This window comes from Mustela putorius, unplaced genomic scaffold (assembly GCF_011764305.1).
Source record: "Mustela putorius furo isolate JIRA1106 unplaced genomic scaffold, ASM1176430v1.1 tig00003972_pilon_pilon_pilon, whole genome shotgun sequence".
NCBI lineage: Eukaryota > Metazoa > Chordata > Mammalia > Carnivora > Mustelidae > Mustela > Mustela putorius.
In genome coordinates this window covers 2,549,907-2,566,205 of record NW_025422115.1, presented here as the reverse complement: position 1 = coordinate 2,566,205, position 16,299 = coordinate 2,549,907, and the positions used below count along the sequence as shown (strand labels likewise).

General features: G+C 40.8%; 1 long non-coding RNA gene across 5 annotated transcripts in view; it reads right to left on the bottom strand.

Annotated features, from left to right (window-relative positions):
* Positions 1 to 1,532: 1,532 nt before the first annotated feature.
* Positions 1,533 to 16,299, bottom strand: part of LOC101679792 — a 39,216-nt gene continuing 24,449 nt past the window's right edge. Inside the window, exons 1-4 of one of the 5 annotated variants that reach the window (XR_199993.3) lie at positions 15,591 to 15,657; positions 13,361 to 13,544; positions 5,541 to 5,653; positions 1,533 to 2,073 (exon numbers count right to left, since the gene is read on the bottom strand). This is a non-coding gene — a long non-coding RNA (uncharacterized LOC101679792). Of the gene's footprint in view, positions 2,074 to 4,156; positions 4,222 to 5,540; positions 5,654 to 13,360; positions 13,545 to 15,590; positions 15,658 to 16,299 lie in introns of those variants that run through there. The other 4 variants (XR_006603889.1, XR_006603887.1, XR_006603886.1 and 1 more) reach the window with 4 other exon arrangements.

Below are 16,299 nucleotides of genomic sequence, written 5' to 3'. Positions count from 1 at the left end.
TTCGGTGGAAGTCCTGCTTCTTCCTCTCCCACTCCCCTTGCTTGTCTTCCCTCTCTCACTGTCTCTCTGTCAAGTATATAAATAAAAAATATTTTTAAAAAAATCCTCTGTGTTCTACCTATTCATCCCTCCCTCCTCTACAAAACCTCTGGCAATGTCTGATGTTTTTGCTGCTCCATCCTTTTGCTTTTTCCAGAAGGCATGTACTTGGAATCATACAGCATGTAGCCTTTTAAGACTAGCTTCTTTCTCTTAACAGTATGCATGTAAGGGTCCTCCATGTCCATTCATGGCTTAAGTGCTCATTTTTTACTGATGCATAGTATTGTATTGTTGATATACAACAGTTTATCCAATCACCCACTGATGCACATCTTGATTGGTATTATGCCGTCTTCCTAAGTAGGAATAAAGCTCCTAGAAACACTCAGAACGTGTAGGTTTCCCTGTAGACAGAAATCTTCAACTCAGATGGAACTCGAACCACCAAGGAATGTGATTACTAGATCATATGGTAATAATATATTTAGTTTTGTAAGAAACTGCCAACCTATCTTCCAACTCAGTGCGGTTTTTTGTTTTGTTTTTGTTATCAGTAGTTTTAAAGTACATATTAGTTAGCAGAATAGGTACTTAGCAAAGACGGAAACCCAGACCCCGCCAGCCGCTCCTGGTAGACACCAAGACAAGAGCTACCACCATCTGCAGGGAAACAGTGTCAACCATAAGAACATAAACTTGATCAAGCTACAAGGATTTACTTTTTGCCTTGGCTACATACTCGCTTTGTGACTTCGGGCATGCTTGTTTTCCCAGCTACAATTAGGCTTGGTAACAGTACCCAGATTCTAGAGTTCTGAAAATTACTGAAATATCCCATACACATTTTGGCACACCACTTGGTAAAAGTAAGTGCTCAATAACTGTTCATTATTTTTTTTATATCTTATTACAAAACCACCATCTTTCCCACAACTTCTTCCCAAACAGTCAGTGCTCTTTAGGGATGATTCTGTGTAATAGTGCATTCAAGGGATCCAAAGACAAAACAATTTGATACATTATATAATCGGGGGGGGGGGCGGAATGTGCAGCAGCTAAAATAAAAAGAAATCAAAGCTAGAGAGACAACGTCTTTAAGTGTGGAGCGTTTTGATCCACAGAATAAATTCCCTCACTTTCCTCTCACCCTGGATTCCCATTAGTGTTTTGCTGGCTCAGAACGCTCGGGGGTGAGTCCTAGATTATGAAATGCCCTCTCTCTGGTGGCCTGCCAAAGCCTGCTCTGCAGACTCCCAGACTAACCTGGCACCGGCTCACGGTAAGAAGCCTCCTCACCCCGAGGGCTGACTAATGCTCATGTTTTTTCCTTTCTCAGACAACTCCACAGGCGGGCTGTTGGGTGGGGGCGGGTGGCGGGTGGCATTAAGCAATCCATGTGGTAATTTTTTTTTTCTATTTCTTTGGGCAATTCTTACATGATGACATAATGATATGTGCTAACAATGAAAAATAAATGCACTGTGGCTCTATCTCTTTGTACTGAGTTTATTTTGGAAATTAACAAACACACAAACAAGAAATCCTCTCCTGCGCATTCCTGATTAATAATCTATGGCTACCCACAATGCCCACACACTGGTGGAAACGGAAACATTTGAGGGCATCTACCAGCTGATTTGCCTTCATTATATCAGATGACAAGTTTTCCTGTTTTAACTGCACGGGCAGGGTTTACGTGTCATGAGGTCAGAGTATATGGAATTTTTTTTTTTTTTTAACCAAGAGCAAACAATGAAACCGGATAACTTATTCAGGGCATATGGCTCAAAAGTAGGCATTCACTGATATGAGGCATATCACATTAACAAAGCCCCACACTAAGGGCAAATTTGGGAGCAAAATCTTTCTGTTTATCTGTAAAACTGAAATATGTCCAGCAGAGCTCAGAATCCTGCTGAGGAATTACAAACAGGGTAGGTTTGAAAAGTTGAACGTAGGACATGTGGGTCTGCTGGAGTCGTCCAAATCAATGGCCACAGCCAGGTTTTAAGACTGTCCAGCCCATCGGTCCTGTGGAAGGGAGAACAGGAAGAGGGCAGAGGGTCAGAATGAGCAGGGTCTTTCTTGTCCCTCTCTCCCACCCTACTCAAGGGCCTCACCATCCCAGCACTGCTTAGTGGGGTCATGAGAAAACGAAGGGAAGAACAGAGGAAAGAAAGAAAGAGCCAGTACCCAGAAGAGATCTCCCACTCCAGATTTGCTTTGGGTACATAAGCTTTTTCAAGAAGGCATATAGTTGGAATCATACAGCATGTAGCCTTTTCAGACTAGCTTCTTTCTCTTAACAGTATGCATGTAGGGGTCCTCCATGTCCAGGGAAATCCCTCTTCTGTTCTAAAAATTCCTATGCACTTTTTTTCTTTTAAAATTTATATATTTATTTGAGAGCGAGTATGTGAGAGCAGGGTAGGGGCAGATGGAGAGAGAGAGAGAATGATTCCTTAAACAGACTCCACACTGAGTGTGAAGCCCAACTCCGGGCTCGATCCCAGGACTCTGAGATCATGAACCTGAGCTGAAATCTGGTTGGCAGCTTAACCAACTGAGCCACCCAGGTACCCCTAGGACCCTTTATGCCTCAAGGTCTAGTTCGATGAGTCTGGATCATGATTAAGGCACAGTATCCAGATCAGACAACAAAAACCAACTTGAGCTCTGGGTCCATCCCATGCTTGCTCTGAGACTTGAGCCCTTCTTCTCTGAATCTCACTTTCTTTGGTTGTGAAATCCAAATGGGACCAGTATCCTACCTTCCCTCCAGCTGCTGTAAGGATCATGGAAAGTAACAGGGCCCAGCATGGTCTCTCACGCACAGTGAGTGTGGAGTCTAGGTTTTTACTGCATTACTGTTGCCATCATTCCTATTTTGAGTTGACTAGCCAGGTATGGATATTTTTCTGTCTAAAACAGGAAATAGGCAGGAAAGGGATTAGTCATAGCAGGGTTCAGCCATGAACACTAGAGCTGGGTATTTCAGTAGCCTCGGATGCCACTAGTGGTGCCACGTCTGCCATTTAATTCAGTTCAACAAATGCATTTCAAGAACTAGGTTCCAGGTGAACACCACATTGCCCCTGCCTGACCAGCACTTGGACTACCAGGGGAATTTCACCAGCATAGCTGTCCAGTTGAAGTGATGTCATGTGAAGTTGGAGACAGTCCCTCAAAACAAAAGCCTGACCTCTGAATATGAATTAATAGATGGATTATCTTGATCCCTCTCCTCCCTAAATCAATATGATATTTTCATAATATAATTTCTGTTCAAAGTTTTTTTTTTTCTTTATTTGATAGACAGGGATCACAAGTAGGCAGAGAGGCAGGCAGAGAGAGAGGAAGGGAAGCACTCTCCCTGCTGAGCAGAGAGCCCGATGGGGGGCTTGATCCTAGGACCCTGGGATCATGATCTGCACTGAAGGCAGAGGCTTAACCCACTGAGCCACCCAGGCACCCCTGTTCAAAGTCTTTTGAAAATATTCTCTGCCAACTGCTTTAAAATATATCTAGGTGAGAGTTGTGTCCTAGATATCCATTAAGGAAAAGGTGCTTCCAAATACACAGTTTGTCTGCTTTCGTCCAAAGGATTTGTCTGCCACTGTGTAGATCCGGTTGAATTATGGCTGTTTAACAATTTGGCATACAACCTCTGCTTCAATTTTCATTTTTTTTTTCTGGTCATGAAATGGTGTTATGGTCAAAAATGATGGTGTGGGACCCTGCTCTGATCCCCCAACCAAGTTTCAGAATTTATTCTTATATTTGTGCCTGGGTGACTCAGTCGGTTAATCATCTGCCTTGTTTCTCAAGCTCTTGGTTCCCCGTCTGTGAGCTTTACTTCGGCTTACAAATTACCGCTTACCGTTGGAGCTCAGTGCTTAGCACCAATATTTGCATGTACTACGTGCTCAATGATCTTTGATGAGAGTATAAGAGAGAGAAGACAGGAAGGCACAGAGGATGGAAGGGAAGAAGGGAGGGAGGAAAGACAAATAAGAAAAAGGCCAAGGGCACCTGGGTGGTTCCGTGGGTTAAGCCTCTGCCTTCCGCTCAGGTCATGATCTCAGGGTCCTTGGATCGAGCCCCACATCAGGCTCTCTGCTCTGCAGGGAGCCTGCTTCCTCCTTTCTCTCTCTGCCTGCCTCTCTGCCTACTTGTGATCTGTCAAATAAATAAATAAAAATCTTAAAAAAAAAAAAAAGAAGAAGGAAAAGAAAAAAAGAAAAAGGCCAAAAGTGTGTCACTGTAGAGGCATTCCTAATTTGTCATTACCCACTGACTATACACACACATGCATGAGCCTCTCTCCTCTGTTTTCCCTTTTAGACAGAAACACCAAAATTCAAACAAAGTTAAAGGCATTCCTGCTTCACTGTGTACCCCAATTTGATCCTTTTTTTTTTTTTTGGTCATTGTGGGCCCCCACAATGCAAGTATCTTTCAAAGCCAATTTAGTCAACAAGCATGAAGTATCATGTTTTTCCCACACACATATCTCAATAAATAAATGACAAGATGTGTTTTATTAAAATATAATTTTTCATCTACATTTTGAAAATCTTACAAAAGTTTTAAGTCATCAAATAATTCCACCTTGACAATGACATTGCAAAACTAATAAAAAGAAGTCACCAGAAATCATACTATTTGTGGATGCAGGCGACGATGAGGCATAGCTCAGCAAAAATCTAGAGAAAATGTGGTCTTTGGAGAGTCACTTTACTTATAATTTTATTTTATTAGTAACCAATGCCTGAAATGTCCATTTACTTGATAAAATGATGTCTATCTTATTTAGTAAAAAGTAGACTTTGTTGCACCCAGAAGATATCCAAACTGGAAAAGAGTTGTGTCGGACTCCTTTAGGACATTTCCTGTGGGATAAAAAGTCTCAAGCCATAGAGGGCTATAAGATGAGACCCTGCACAGTATATGAATTAGATATTTTATTTTATTTTTTATTTTTTTAAGAAGTAGGCTTCATGACTAGCTTGGAGTTCAATGCAGGGCTTAAACCCATGATGGTGAGATCAAGACCCACACTGAGGGGCACCTGGGTGGCTCAGTGGGTTAAAGCCTCTGCCTTTAGCTCAAGTCATGATCTCAGGGTCCTGGGATCAAGCCCCTCATTGGACTCTCTGCTCAGCAGGGAGCCTGCTTCCTCCTCCCTCTCTCTCTGCCTGCCTCTCTGCCTACTTGTGATATCTGTCTGTCAAATAAATTAATAAAATCTTTAAAAAAAAACAACCCACATTCAGTTCAAGAGTGGGAAACTTAACCAACTGAGCCACATAAGCACCCCAGTAGATGAATTAGATAAAATTATTTCCAAGAAATTTTCCTTTGCTTTTGGTAGATTTCTCTTTTAGTGTGCAAGAAATCGAGAAAGAAAGAAAGAAACAAACAAACAAACAATAGTATCTTTGAGGAAAATACTGCACATTCGCCTGTGTTCTTGTCTTCACCTTTTACTTCCTCACCTGAAGGAAGGTAGTGCAGGAATGGCAGGATTCCAGAGCAGGGCAAGAAACCGAGTGCAGGGTAGATTCACTCATGACAGGAGATTTCAAAAGTTAGAATTATTAAATCTGGGCTGGAAAATAAGAGAGATTTACTTAGGCATTAAAGGTAGTGGTACTGGCCGGTAAAATTGACAGATCCTTATTACATTGTCCCAAGAGAGACTGCGCTCCTCAGCATAGTTAATGCTAAGGAAATTTAAAGCAAGCTATGGAAAATACTTCTTCACCTGGTAGAATTCATTCTGAGGAATTTACTGCCACAGGCAGTCATGAAATCAATCACGGAGTTGGATTTTTCAAAGGGGCAGGATAATGTATGACCCACTCTTCTGGCTAGTTGGGAAGGATAGAAGCAATCAATTCGCCTGCTTCTAGGAGATCACAGTTGATTACAAGTGGGGTCAGTGAAAAGATGTCCCCCCCTCTTGATCAGGATAATTAAAAAGTGTTTGCTCATGCTCACTTGTCCTGGAAAGAAATAGGAAATGGGATATAGAGATCAAATGACCTGATCCAATATGACAAATGTTTTTTGACAGGGACAGAGCATTAAGCAACACAAAGATCAATCCAGGAACTAATTATAGGTCTTGCTAAAATATCTTTTCATCAAAGCATTTTTTCTGGTAATATGAATATTACACGATGTTTTTGTTTTTTAATCTGATTCTCTGACAAGTATTCTTGGAAGACATCTACCAAACCTGAAAACACTTAACAATCATGACTTCTCTTTTTCCCAATGGAAAGCAGAGTTTCATCAAAAGTTGTGAGTACACTGGAAATATGAACAAGACAATGGAAACTTTGATGTTGTCGTGATGGTCAGCAATAAACTCCTTTGATAAAGTTATCACAGGTTAAATCCAGCATCTCTTTCTTTTGGAATCAGTATCTCACCTTTTTACCTTATTTTTCTTGGAAATGTGTAGTCTCTGGGACATCACTTGGCACTATAGCATACGTATGAAAAACAACATTGCAGAAGAAAACAAATACCATATCATTTCACTCATACATGGAATTTAAGAAACAAATGGAAAAAAAGAAAAAAAGAGATAAAAGCCTAAAAACAGACTCTTAACTATGGAGAACAGCCCGATGGTTACCAGGGGAAGGTGGGTGGGAATGGGGGAAAGAGGAGATGGGGATTAAAGAACACATTTATCATGACGATCACGGAGTAATGTACAGAATTGCTGAGTCACTACACAGTACACCTGCAACTAAGAGAACACAGTACGTTGAAAAAGGAGGAGGAGGAGGAGAAACAGAGGCACCTTGCTGGCTCAGTACATATAGCGTGTGACTCTTGATCTCGGGGTTGTGAGCTCGAGCCTTATATTCTATGTAGAGATTACTTAAAAATAAAATCTTTTAGGGTGTCTGGGTGGCTCCGTCAGTTAGGCATCTGCCTTTGGCTCAGGTCATGATACCAGGGTCTTGGGATCAAATCCTGGGTCAGGCTCCCTGCTCAGCATGGAGTCTGCTTACCTCTCTGCCCCTCCCCCTACCATGTAAATGCACAAGCGAGCTGTCTCTCAAAAATAAATAAATAAAAATTTTAAAAATTTAAAAAATAATAAAATTAAATTAAAACAAAACAAAACAAAGCAGATCACCGGACTTCTGGCATTCTAATTCATGGGCTTCAGAGAGAGACACTAAAAAAGATATTTCAGGTGAGGTTGGGGCCTGCATTTTTGTTTGGGCACAAAAGAATTTCACACAGTCTATGAAAAAGGGAAATTGTGAGCGGCGCCTGGGTGGCTCAGTTATTGAGTGTCTGCCTTTGGCTCAGGTCATGATCCAGGGGTCCGGGGATTGAGCCCCTCATTGGGCTCTGCGGGAAAACCTGCTTCTCCCTTTCCCTGCTTGTGCTCCCTCTCTTGCTGTGTCTATCTCTGTCAAATAAATAAATAAAATCTTAAAAAAAAAAAGGGAAATTGTGCTTTGCAAAAATACAAAACAAAATCTTGGATGAGTCATCATAAAACCTAGTCTTTGAATTTCAATAGTGCATTACTGAAAGGGCATCATTGTCCCCTCCTGAGAACCAGGAAATGTTACCTACTTTAAGGGACAAGAACTTACCTAGTTGTATTACCTGCATTAAAGAAAAAGCAAACGCAAAGTTAAGAGGCATCTGGAAGTTTTCCCATGATAAACCACCACAATTTGAAATAGTTGTTATAATCTGAACTTAAAGACATCCTTGTTTTCGTAAGTGAATTTTATTAAAGCATCTTCCTGACTAAAGACTAAAAAATGTGGAAGTCTATATCTCCATGTTAATGTCAGAAAAGTTTTCTATCACACGCCATGACACGGTGCTGGAAGCTCTACAAGGCATTCCTGAGTCAGCTCATGGGACACCTCATGGCTGCAAGCATTCATGTGGAGGGGAAAATCTCTGGAGCCACACTAGGATGCTGGCCCTGCCTCTCATCCACTGGGTTACCTTGAGAAAACCACTTCGCTCCCCTTGTCTTGAGATCCGCATCTGGAAAATAGGTAGAACAATATAGCCTCCTCCATAGGGTTGTTGTAAATTTAAATCAATATCAAATGGGGAAAAAAAAAAATCTTCCTGGTACATAGTAAGTGCTTAGAAGTTGTTATTTTCCTTCAATCCCCAGAAAGCCTGGGTTTTAAGGGAAGTCCTACTTCCCCTGAAGAGAGAGAAAAAACAGTGGAGGTCATTTCCTGTCTTGTGGATTTGGGGGTAAGAGAGTGAGACGTTTCCATGGTTACACTCCCTCCCCCTTCTGCTCCCACCCTTTCCTCTGCCCCCTCTCCTGCCACATTTCTCCTTGAATTCTGCACTCTGCCACCAGCTAGGTGTTCTTCCCCCACACACACACACACAACGCCTCCTTCTGTCTGCTCACCCCCACTGAACTCCAATCTGGCTCACTCACAATCATCTAGCACCCTCTGCTCAGATGGTCATCACTCCCCAGATCTGAGTTAGGTGCTCCTCACACCCTTGCTCCCAGGCCCCATGCTCCCATCACCACTTCTCACTCTCCATTTACTCTCTGTACCCACCATTAGACTGCAAGCTCCACTAGGCAGGGATTGGGTCTTGTTGCCCTCACTACTGCTTCCCACCACTGGGCTCCACTTCTGACATACTGTTCCAAGTCCCAAATGGCTAAGAGAGGCAACCAAGATCAACAGGAAGCCTGCCCCTCTGTAGAACCGTGCTTTCTGTTTTTCATTTGCCTTTACTCGGCCAAATCACGTGTTGATGAGGGTTTGCTTAAATGAAATGGCTGCACTATTAGATTGAGATCTGACATGCCAGAAGAACCAATATCCGGGTGGTGTGGAACTAAGTGATGTTTGTTTGTTTGTTTCTTTGTTTGTTTTTTATAAAACTAATATGGGGGGGGTTGCCTGGTGGCTTAGTCTGAGAAGCATGTAACTCTTGATCTTGGGGGTCATGAGTTTGAGCCCCACAGGGGGTATAGAGATTACTTAAAAATAATAAAATCTTAAAAAAAAATACTGGGAAATCTATAATGCAGTCCGAATTGGAAAGGCTCAAAACAGAGTTAAATACTCATGAATTTGCAGCCTTCTTTGGGGCTTAGTCTAAGAAGAAAGATTCAAATGGCTGTTGTTGTTTTTACGTAAGTCTAAACTTAACTGTTCAATCATATTGCAGAGTTCACGTTTATCTGCTAGAATATGCAAAGAGTATTAATCTTATAACCTTTTTCTTTAAAGATTTTATTTATTTATTTGACACACACAGAGAGAGAGACGATGAGCGCAGGGACACAAGCAGGGAGTGGGAGAGGGAAAGCAGGTTTCCTGCCAAGCAGGCAGCCCGATGTGGGAATCAATCCCAGGACCCCGCGATCATGACCTGAGCTGAAGGCAGACACTTAATGACTGAGCCACCCAAGTGTCCCTAACCTCATAATCTTTAAAGTACAGATAGCATATACTTGGCTTTGTGGTGGGCAATTGGAATGAAAATAAAAAATAAATCAAGCAATTAGGAGGCAAGTATAGACTGATCAGAGTGCAATGATGTTTACAATTAATTGATCACAGCCAGTTACAGATTTCTTTGTTCTTTCTTCACTCCCACTACTTGACTTGAATAGAAGTAGAAGGAGGAGAAGAGAAGAAGGAGGTGGAAGAGGAGGAGGGGGAGGAGGTAGGGGGAAAGAGGAAGAGGAAGTAGAAGAAGGGGAAGATGACAAGGAAGAAGAAAACAAATATAGGAAAGTGAGGGGCTCATCCAGCAGTTCACGCCCCCCATTCCACCCATATCTGCAAGTTGCGATTAACAGAGACAGAGGCAGAAGCCTAGAACACTACAGATGAATGATTCAGGTCCTGATTCTCTCTTTGTGATCGGGAGGTTAAAACTACCAAGATACATGATGACAACTCTAACAGTAACTAACTTATTCAAGCTGGGGTCATATATGGAAACTCTGCTAAGCACTGTCCATGTATTATGCCATTTAATAATCACTGGAATCCTATGAGGTTTGGAATAATTATAATGATACAGATGCGTAAGCAATGAAGAACTTTGCTCAAGGTCACACACCCAACTAACAATCAGCAAAGCCAGTCTACTAACCATTGGTCATTTGATTCCAGAATTTTCTTACTAGCTTCTAGCCTACACTTCTGCCTTCACCCCATCTCAGATACTGAGATGTAGTGGGGAAAAGCTGAGGTGTGGAATCTGAAGATTTGCATTAATTATCAGTTTGAGTGGGTCCCTCCATCTCAGTTTCATCATCTGTGGTATGAGAATAATCATATCCGCCCCACCTGCCTTCCACAGCTCCTGTGATGATCTGGTGAAATAGTTTACATGCAAGAACTTAAGAAATAGGAATGTGGTATGCAACTATCAGCTGATAGGTTTTATTTACGAGGGTAGTCTGTTGATGGATTTGTAGGAATTTAGTTCGTGTTTAGGGAATATTTTATGTGTGACAGTCAGAAATGAGTTCTACCCAAACCAGGTATGACAATTGAATGAAAATGATGGACTTTGCCCACATAGATACATGGATGTGGTTTGAAAAAGGAAGGATCTGTCCTAGAGCCATGTACTTCAGGCTTGGGAAAACAGTAATTGGCCCCTACAGAAGAGTAGAACATCAAAGACAAGGTTCCTCTTCTGAACACAGTTGTGTTGGGACCAGCGCTGCTGTTTACAGATGAAGCACAGGCAAATCCATTTGAATAACAGGGGTTTCCTGGGAATTAAAAAAAAAATGATCTCATCTAAAGAACAGACCAGCATTTCTATATTTATTTCCTTGGAGAAGACTGATCGTTTATAAGTCAAAATTTTGTTTTATAACCTATACATCTTCCCCCCCCCAATACCTTTTTCCATAGGAAATGAAAATGCAAAAGACGTTATCCACTTCTATTACATTTCTGGGGAAACGTAGTGTTAAAGAGAAGAAGGTAATTTGAGACCCAAATTCATCCATCAGATTTTCCACCTATCCTTCGCATCGTAACTCTTGTTGCTTTTCCCATAAAATAATACCCTTGACTACAATAATTTATTTTCTCATACTCAAGCATATCGTTGAGCACCCGAATGGATACCTGTAGTTCTCTGTTCAATATCCATTCCTCTTCAGATAATAGGGCCTCTATTTTCCTTTAGGACACCAACTTCTTTCTCTATTCTCAGTCTGAAGATTTCACTGGGGCTGACTCCACCTATTGTTTCCTTTGGTTGACTGGTGACCTACCCTGACCAATCAAAGTAATGGTGTTTTTTGTTTGTTTGTTTGTCTGTTTTTTGAAGGGACCCAATCAAGACTCTGGGCATTAATCCTGGAATGTTTGGTGCAACTACTGAGAAAAAGGCTAAACTTGTAAGATACCATCTTTGAGATGCTGGTAGTCATCATCATTGCTGTCAACTGAAGAGAACTTACTTAAGGCCAACACAAAGAAAAGTGGAGCCGATAGAGAGAGAGAGAGAGAGAGAGAGAGGGAGAGATTTCCTAAGGGGATTATTGGAGCACTTATCTCTCTCCCCTGTTCTTTTCCATTATGTGAGCTACTACATTCTCTTCTTGATTAAGCCATGTTCTAGTGAGGTTCTGTTACTTGCAGCAGAAAGCAATCTCACTAGCCTAATGAGATTTATCAGTTGTGCAACGTTTCTACGAATTACACGTTTTGTCTGCCAAGACTCTGATAACCTCTCAGAAATAGGAAGAAGAGATCAAAAGAGAATTTGTGGAGCTGGGATTTACTCCTTTTGTTTAATTTTCTCTCTCTGTTCTTGATTACTCCAGAGTGTTGAGTGACAGTAACAGCAAACAGGCTGTTATACAGCACAGGCACAATGATGGGTACTCTTTTAATCCCATGTTTTTGGTATAATTATTACCCTCAATGTATCAATTAAGGAAACCAAAAAGAATTCCTTTCAGTGTTTCAAAAGACATCCAAGCCCTTGCAGTGGAAGTTTGGCCTCAATGTAACACCTTCCAGATGTTAACATGTGCTGTATCTATACCAACATAAGAATCTATAAAAGTTAGAGTTAAGAGTCTAACTTTTAAGTTAGGCTTTGGTTAAGAGTCAATTATGCGCCTCATTCTGTCACTGGAAAGCTACTGAAATTTGGAGAAAGTCACCTAATCATTCTTTCATGCCAGAAAATCCAGAATGCTAGGAAATAGGAAGGGGGAAAAAACCTAGCTTGTGCTCCAGCACTGATCTTAGAAATCAAAGCCTTGGATTGTAGTCCTATTAATTTGCTGTGTGAGCTTGAGCATATCATGCCATTTCCCTGGGCATCTATAAAACCAAGTCAGTGATTCAACCTGCTTATCTCTGGTATGTTATGTGTGAAGCAAACAAGAAAAGATATTTAAAAGTGATTTGTAAAATTGAAGTACAATTCTTGGTACATGGAAGATATTATGACTACAACTAGTGTCAAAAATTTGCGTTTGCCTGGTAAGAATATTTCCTTCTTCGTGGTACTAGAGGATATGGCTTAGAAATTCCCCAAGCCACAACCAGAAAATAAATCTTGGCTGGGTGGATAGGAAAAAAAGAGAGAAAGAAAGGAAAAGAAGAAGAGAGAAGAGAAGAGAAGAGAAAAGGAAAGAAAGGAAAGGAAAGGAAAGGAAGAAGGAGAAAAGAAGAAGTTAAGAACACAATAAAGTCATAATTCTTCAGTTATACTTCATGATTTTTCTAGCTTATGCTATAGCTCGGCAACATTTTTATGTTATCAACTTCCATACAAAAAAATAGTTAATTACTATAAAAATAGTAGGTTTTTTATATCTGGTTTTTTTGATAACTGGTGTCCAAAAAAAGCTGAGTTTTAGGGTGCCTGGGTTAAAGCCTCAGTGGGTTAAAGCCTCTGCCTTTGGCTCAGGTCATGATCCCAGGGTCCTGGGATCGATCCCTGCATTGGGCTCTCTGTGCAGCAGAGATCCTTCTTCCTCCTCTCTCTCTGCTGCCTCTCTGCCTACTTGTGATCTCTGTCTGTCAAATAAATAAATAAATAATCTTTAAAAAAAAAAAAAAAAGCTGAGTTTTAGTACTGACTCTGCCATTACCTTATTTTGTGACCTAAGACACAGGTATCCCTAGATCTCACAGACTAAATTATATAATATGATGGGCATCGCTGGTGTGCTTTCCTCTCACTTCCAGGTACATGAAAGACTATATTTATCAGACTCTGCAGTAATGCTTGGCCAGGTGACTAATTCTTGCCAACAGTACATGAGCAGAAGACTTACATGTCTCTTCTGGGCAGGAGACATGCCAACACTCTTTTCCTTTGCTAGAGCCAGAGGGGATGCCATGAATTCAATTGTAGGTGGTAGAGCCTCCATCATCAGCCCCTTGGGTGGGTATCTGGAACAGAGTCCTCTTGCCAAGTTATAACTGGTATGAAGCGTGAACAAGAAATAAACCTTTGTTCTGTGAAAGAGCAAATAGTGCTAATTTGTTACAGCAGAATAACCTAGCTTATCCTGAACAATAAAATAATTTTGTCTTTTTTCTGTCTCCACTCTCACTTGCTACAGTTGCTTTGCATATATGTTTCTTATGTTGAAATAAGGGGTTAAAGCAAAAAGAAGCTATGAACCCCATAGATCTGCTAGGATATTTTCCTTTATAATTATAGGAAGAGATGGGGATAAGGAGAATCCATGGAGTTTCTTTGTCCCCTGGAGAGGGCATTCTAAAGATTAACTTGAGTGCATCTTTCAATTTCTCCTACCAGAACTTAAAAAGAAAGAAAGAAAGGAAGGAAGGAAGGAAGGAAGGAAGGAAGGAAGGAAGGAAGAAAGAAAGAAAGAAAGAAAGAAAGAAAGAAAGAAAGAAAGAAAGGCTAAACTAAAAGGAGTGGTTATCTTACTAATGGATATCAAACTTGAAAGACACATGTTAATGTAAATGTGTAGAGAATAGCCACATTAGATTTACCATAATTAGATACTTTAATGTATTAGTCATATTTATTTACACATGTGGCCCAAGAAACTTGCATAGTAAGGACATTTTAATAAATCTAATAAATATCATCATATTCCTGGCTGTGCTCATTATATCTTTACTCTCAAAGCCAAGAAGTTTGTTCAAACTGGTTATTGGTATAGTGAATTTTATGTATTCATGTTTTGCCAAAAGGTCAGAAGATGCACTCAAGGAAAATATAAAAAGACTGAGAATAACAGTATACTTGGAGCAAGGAAGCAAGTCAAATAAGAAGGATATTTTGTTCATGATACCTGAAGACTTATATGCTTTTTATCAACATTCACATAAAATATAGACTTCTACATAAAATATAAAATACAGCTGGATCCATCCTAAAAACCAAACTCATTTGCTTGGCAAATTTCAGTGTGCCTTTACAACAGGAGCACACAACATGAGTAAGTAAAAGTCAGGAAAGGAAGGAAGCACAGTGCTCCAGACCTACTCCTGGCTTTATTCTCCCCTACTTCATCATGCATGGTAGGTAGGTAGAAGGAGAAGAGGAAGGAGAAAATTAGGGACATTACAGGACTGGATGAGAGTAGAAGAAGAAACTGGCAAAGTGAGCAAGGTGAACATGATAAAGAAAAAAGAGAAGAGATTATGCATGGAGTCTCATACAATTTCAAGCATGGTCAATTCCAGGTGAAGCAACTGAGAGATGAGCAAGAGAACCACTTTTTGACTTGACTCCTTCACTCAACAGCTTTGAAATCTTCTGGTGGAGCCATTCCTGCAATGACCTATAGAGCTCAAGCCTCAGAATTGCAACTTAGATATATGGAGGACCCGCCATTGAGGTCGCTTTGAGTGGTGCAAGAGAAGCCTCCAGATGCATTAAGAGAGACCAGTCAAAAGGCAGAACCAAAGCTGGAGAGAAGGCCATGTAGAGCTGAGAGGACAGTAGCTTAAAGGTTCAGTGTCTTCTCCAGAGTCCAGTCCTACACTGTTAACATATCCCATCTCACCAGGCTCTTCTTGGGGTGGAGAAGTCCAACCATGCTTTAGTCACGCTTATCTCTAGCTTTTCAGACCATCCCACCATACTGCTAAGAGCTAAAGACAGAGAGGCGCCCATGAACAGGAAAGTGATCTAACAGTGGAGGAAATAGAAAACATATCATAAAAGGTAGCTAACAATTTCTGAGGGACATACTGCATGCCAGGTGGTAAGCTAAACCTTTTTATACCTTGTCTTTTAAAAAATCCTAAATCCTACTCTGTGCTTGCTTGATTGATAGACGAAGATAATGAGGTTCCAAAGGATGAAGTGAGTTCTTCAATTTTCACAGTTGTTAAATAAAAGAGGTGGGATTCTGAGCCAAATTATCTGACCCAAAGGCCAACTGCAGTCACATATCACACCATAGAGAGTATGGGCGAGTCACATCCCTCTACAAGTTGCTCTCATTGACTGTTAAATGCCTTACATTATTCATATCCCTCAGTTTGGTGATGGGTCTCATCCTCACCCATGAATACCTTAAGTATATCAGTGTACAGGGGCGCCTGGGTGATTCAGTTGGTTGAGCGACTGCCTTCAGCTCAGGTCATGATCCTGGAGTCCAGGGATCAAGTCCCGCATCGGGCTCCCAGCTCACGGGGAATCTGCTTCTCCTTCTGACCTTCTCCTTGCTCATGCTCTCTCTCTCACGGTCTCTCTCTCAAATAAATGAATAAAAATATTTTTTTAAAAAGTATATCAGTGTACAAATAGCTTCTGTCCTTCCACTCACCCTTCACTCATCCGAGTGAGCTGTGTCTACTTCCCTAACCCAAAAATCTAGGTTTTAACTTATATGAAAGCAAAGAGACTTGCAGAGAGAGCTTCAATAAATATTTCCTTATAAAAGCCTGGCAGATGTCCAAAATGGGCTCACAAGAATTTCATAGTTAAAGAGTGGTTCAAATAGTAGCAGCCATAAATATTTGCAGAATGACTGAACTTTTAATAATTAAAGAGATCCTCCCTTGGAAACGCTCTTCCATGAAGCTATTTTTAAAGAGGCTGTAAGATAAGGAAAGATGTGGAAGGATATAAATTAAACTTTTCATTTATTCATTTTAATTCATACTCTCCACAAATATTTATTAGCCTCCTAGTCAGTCCCAGACACTGTGCAACTTACTTCTGAGGAATGTACTCATTATCGATTGCTGTGTAACAAATTAACCCCAAACTTAGCAAGTT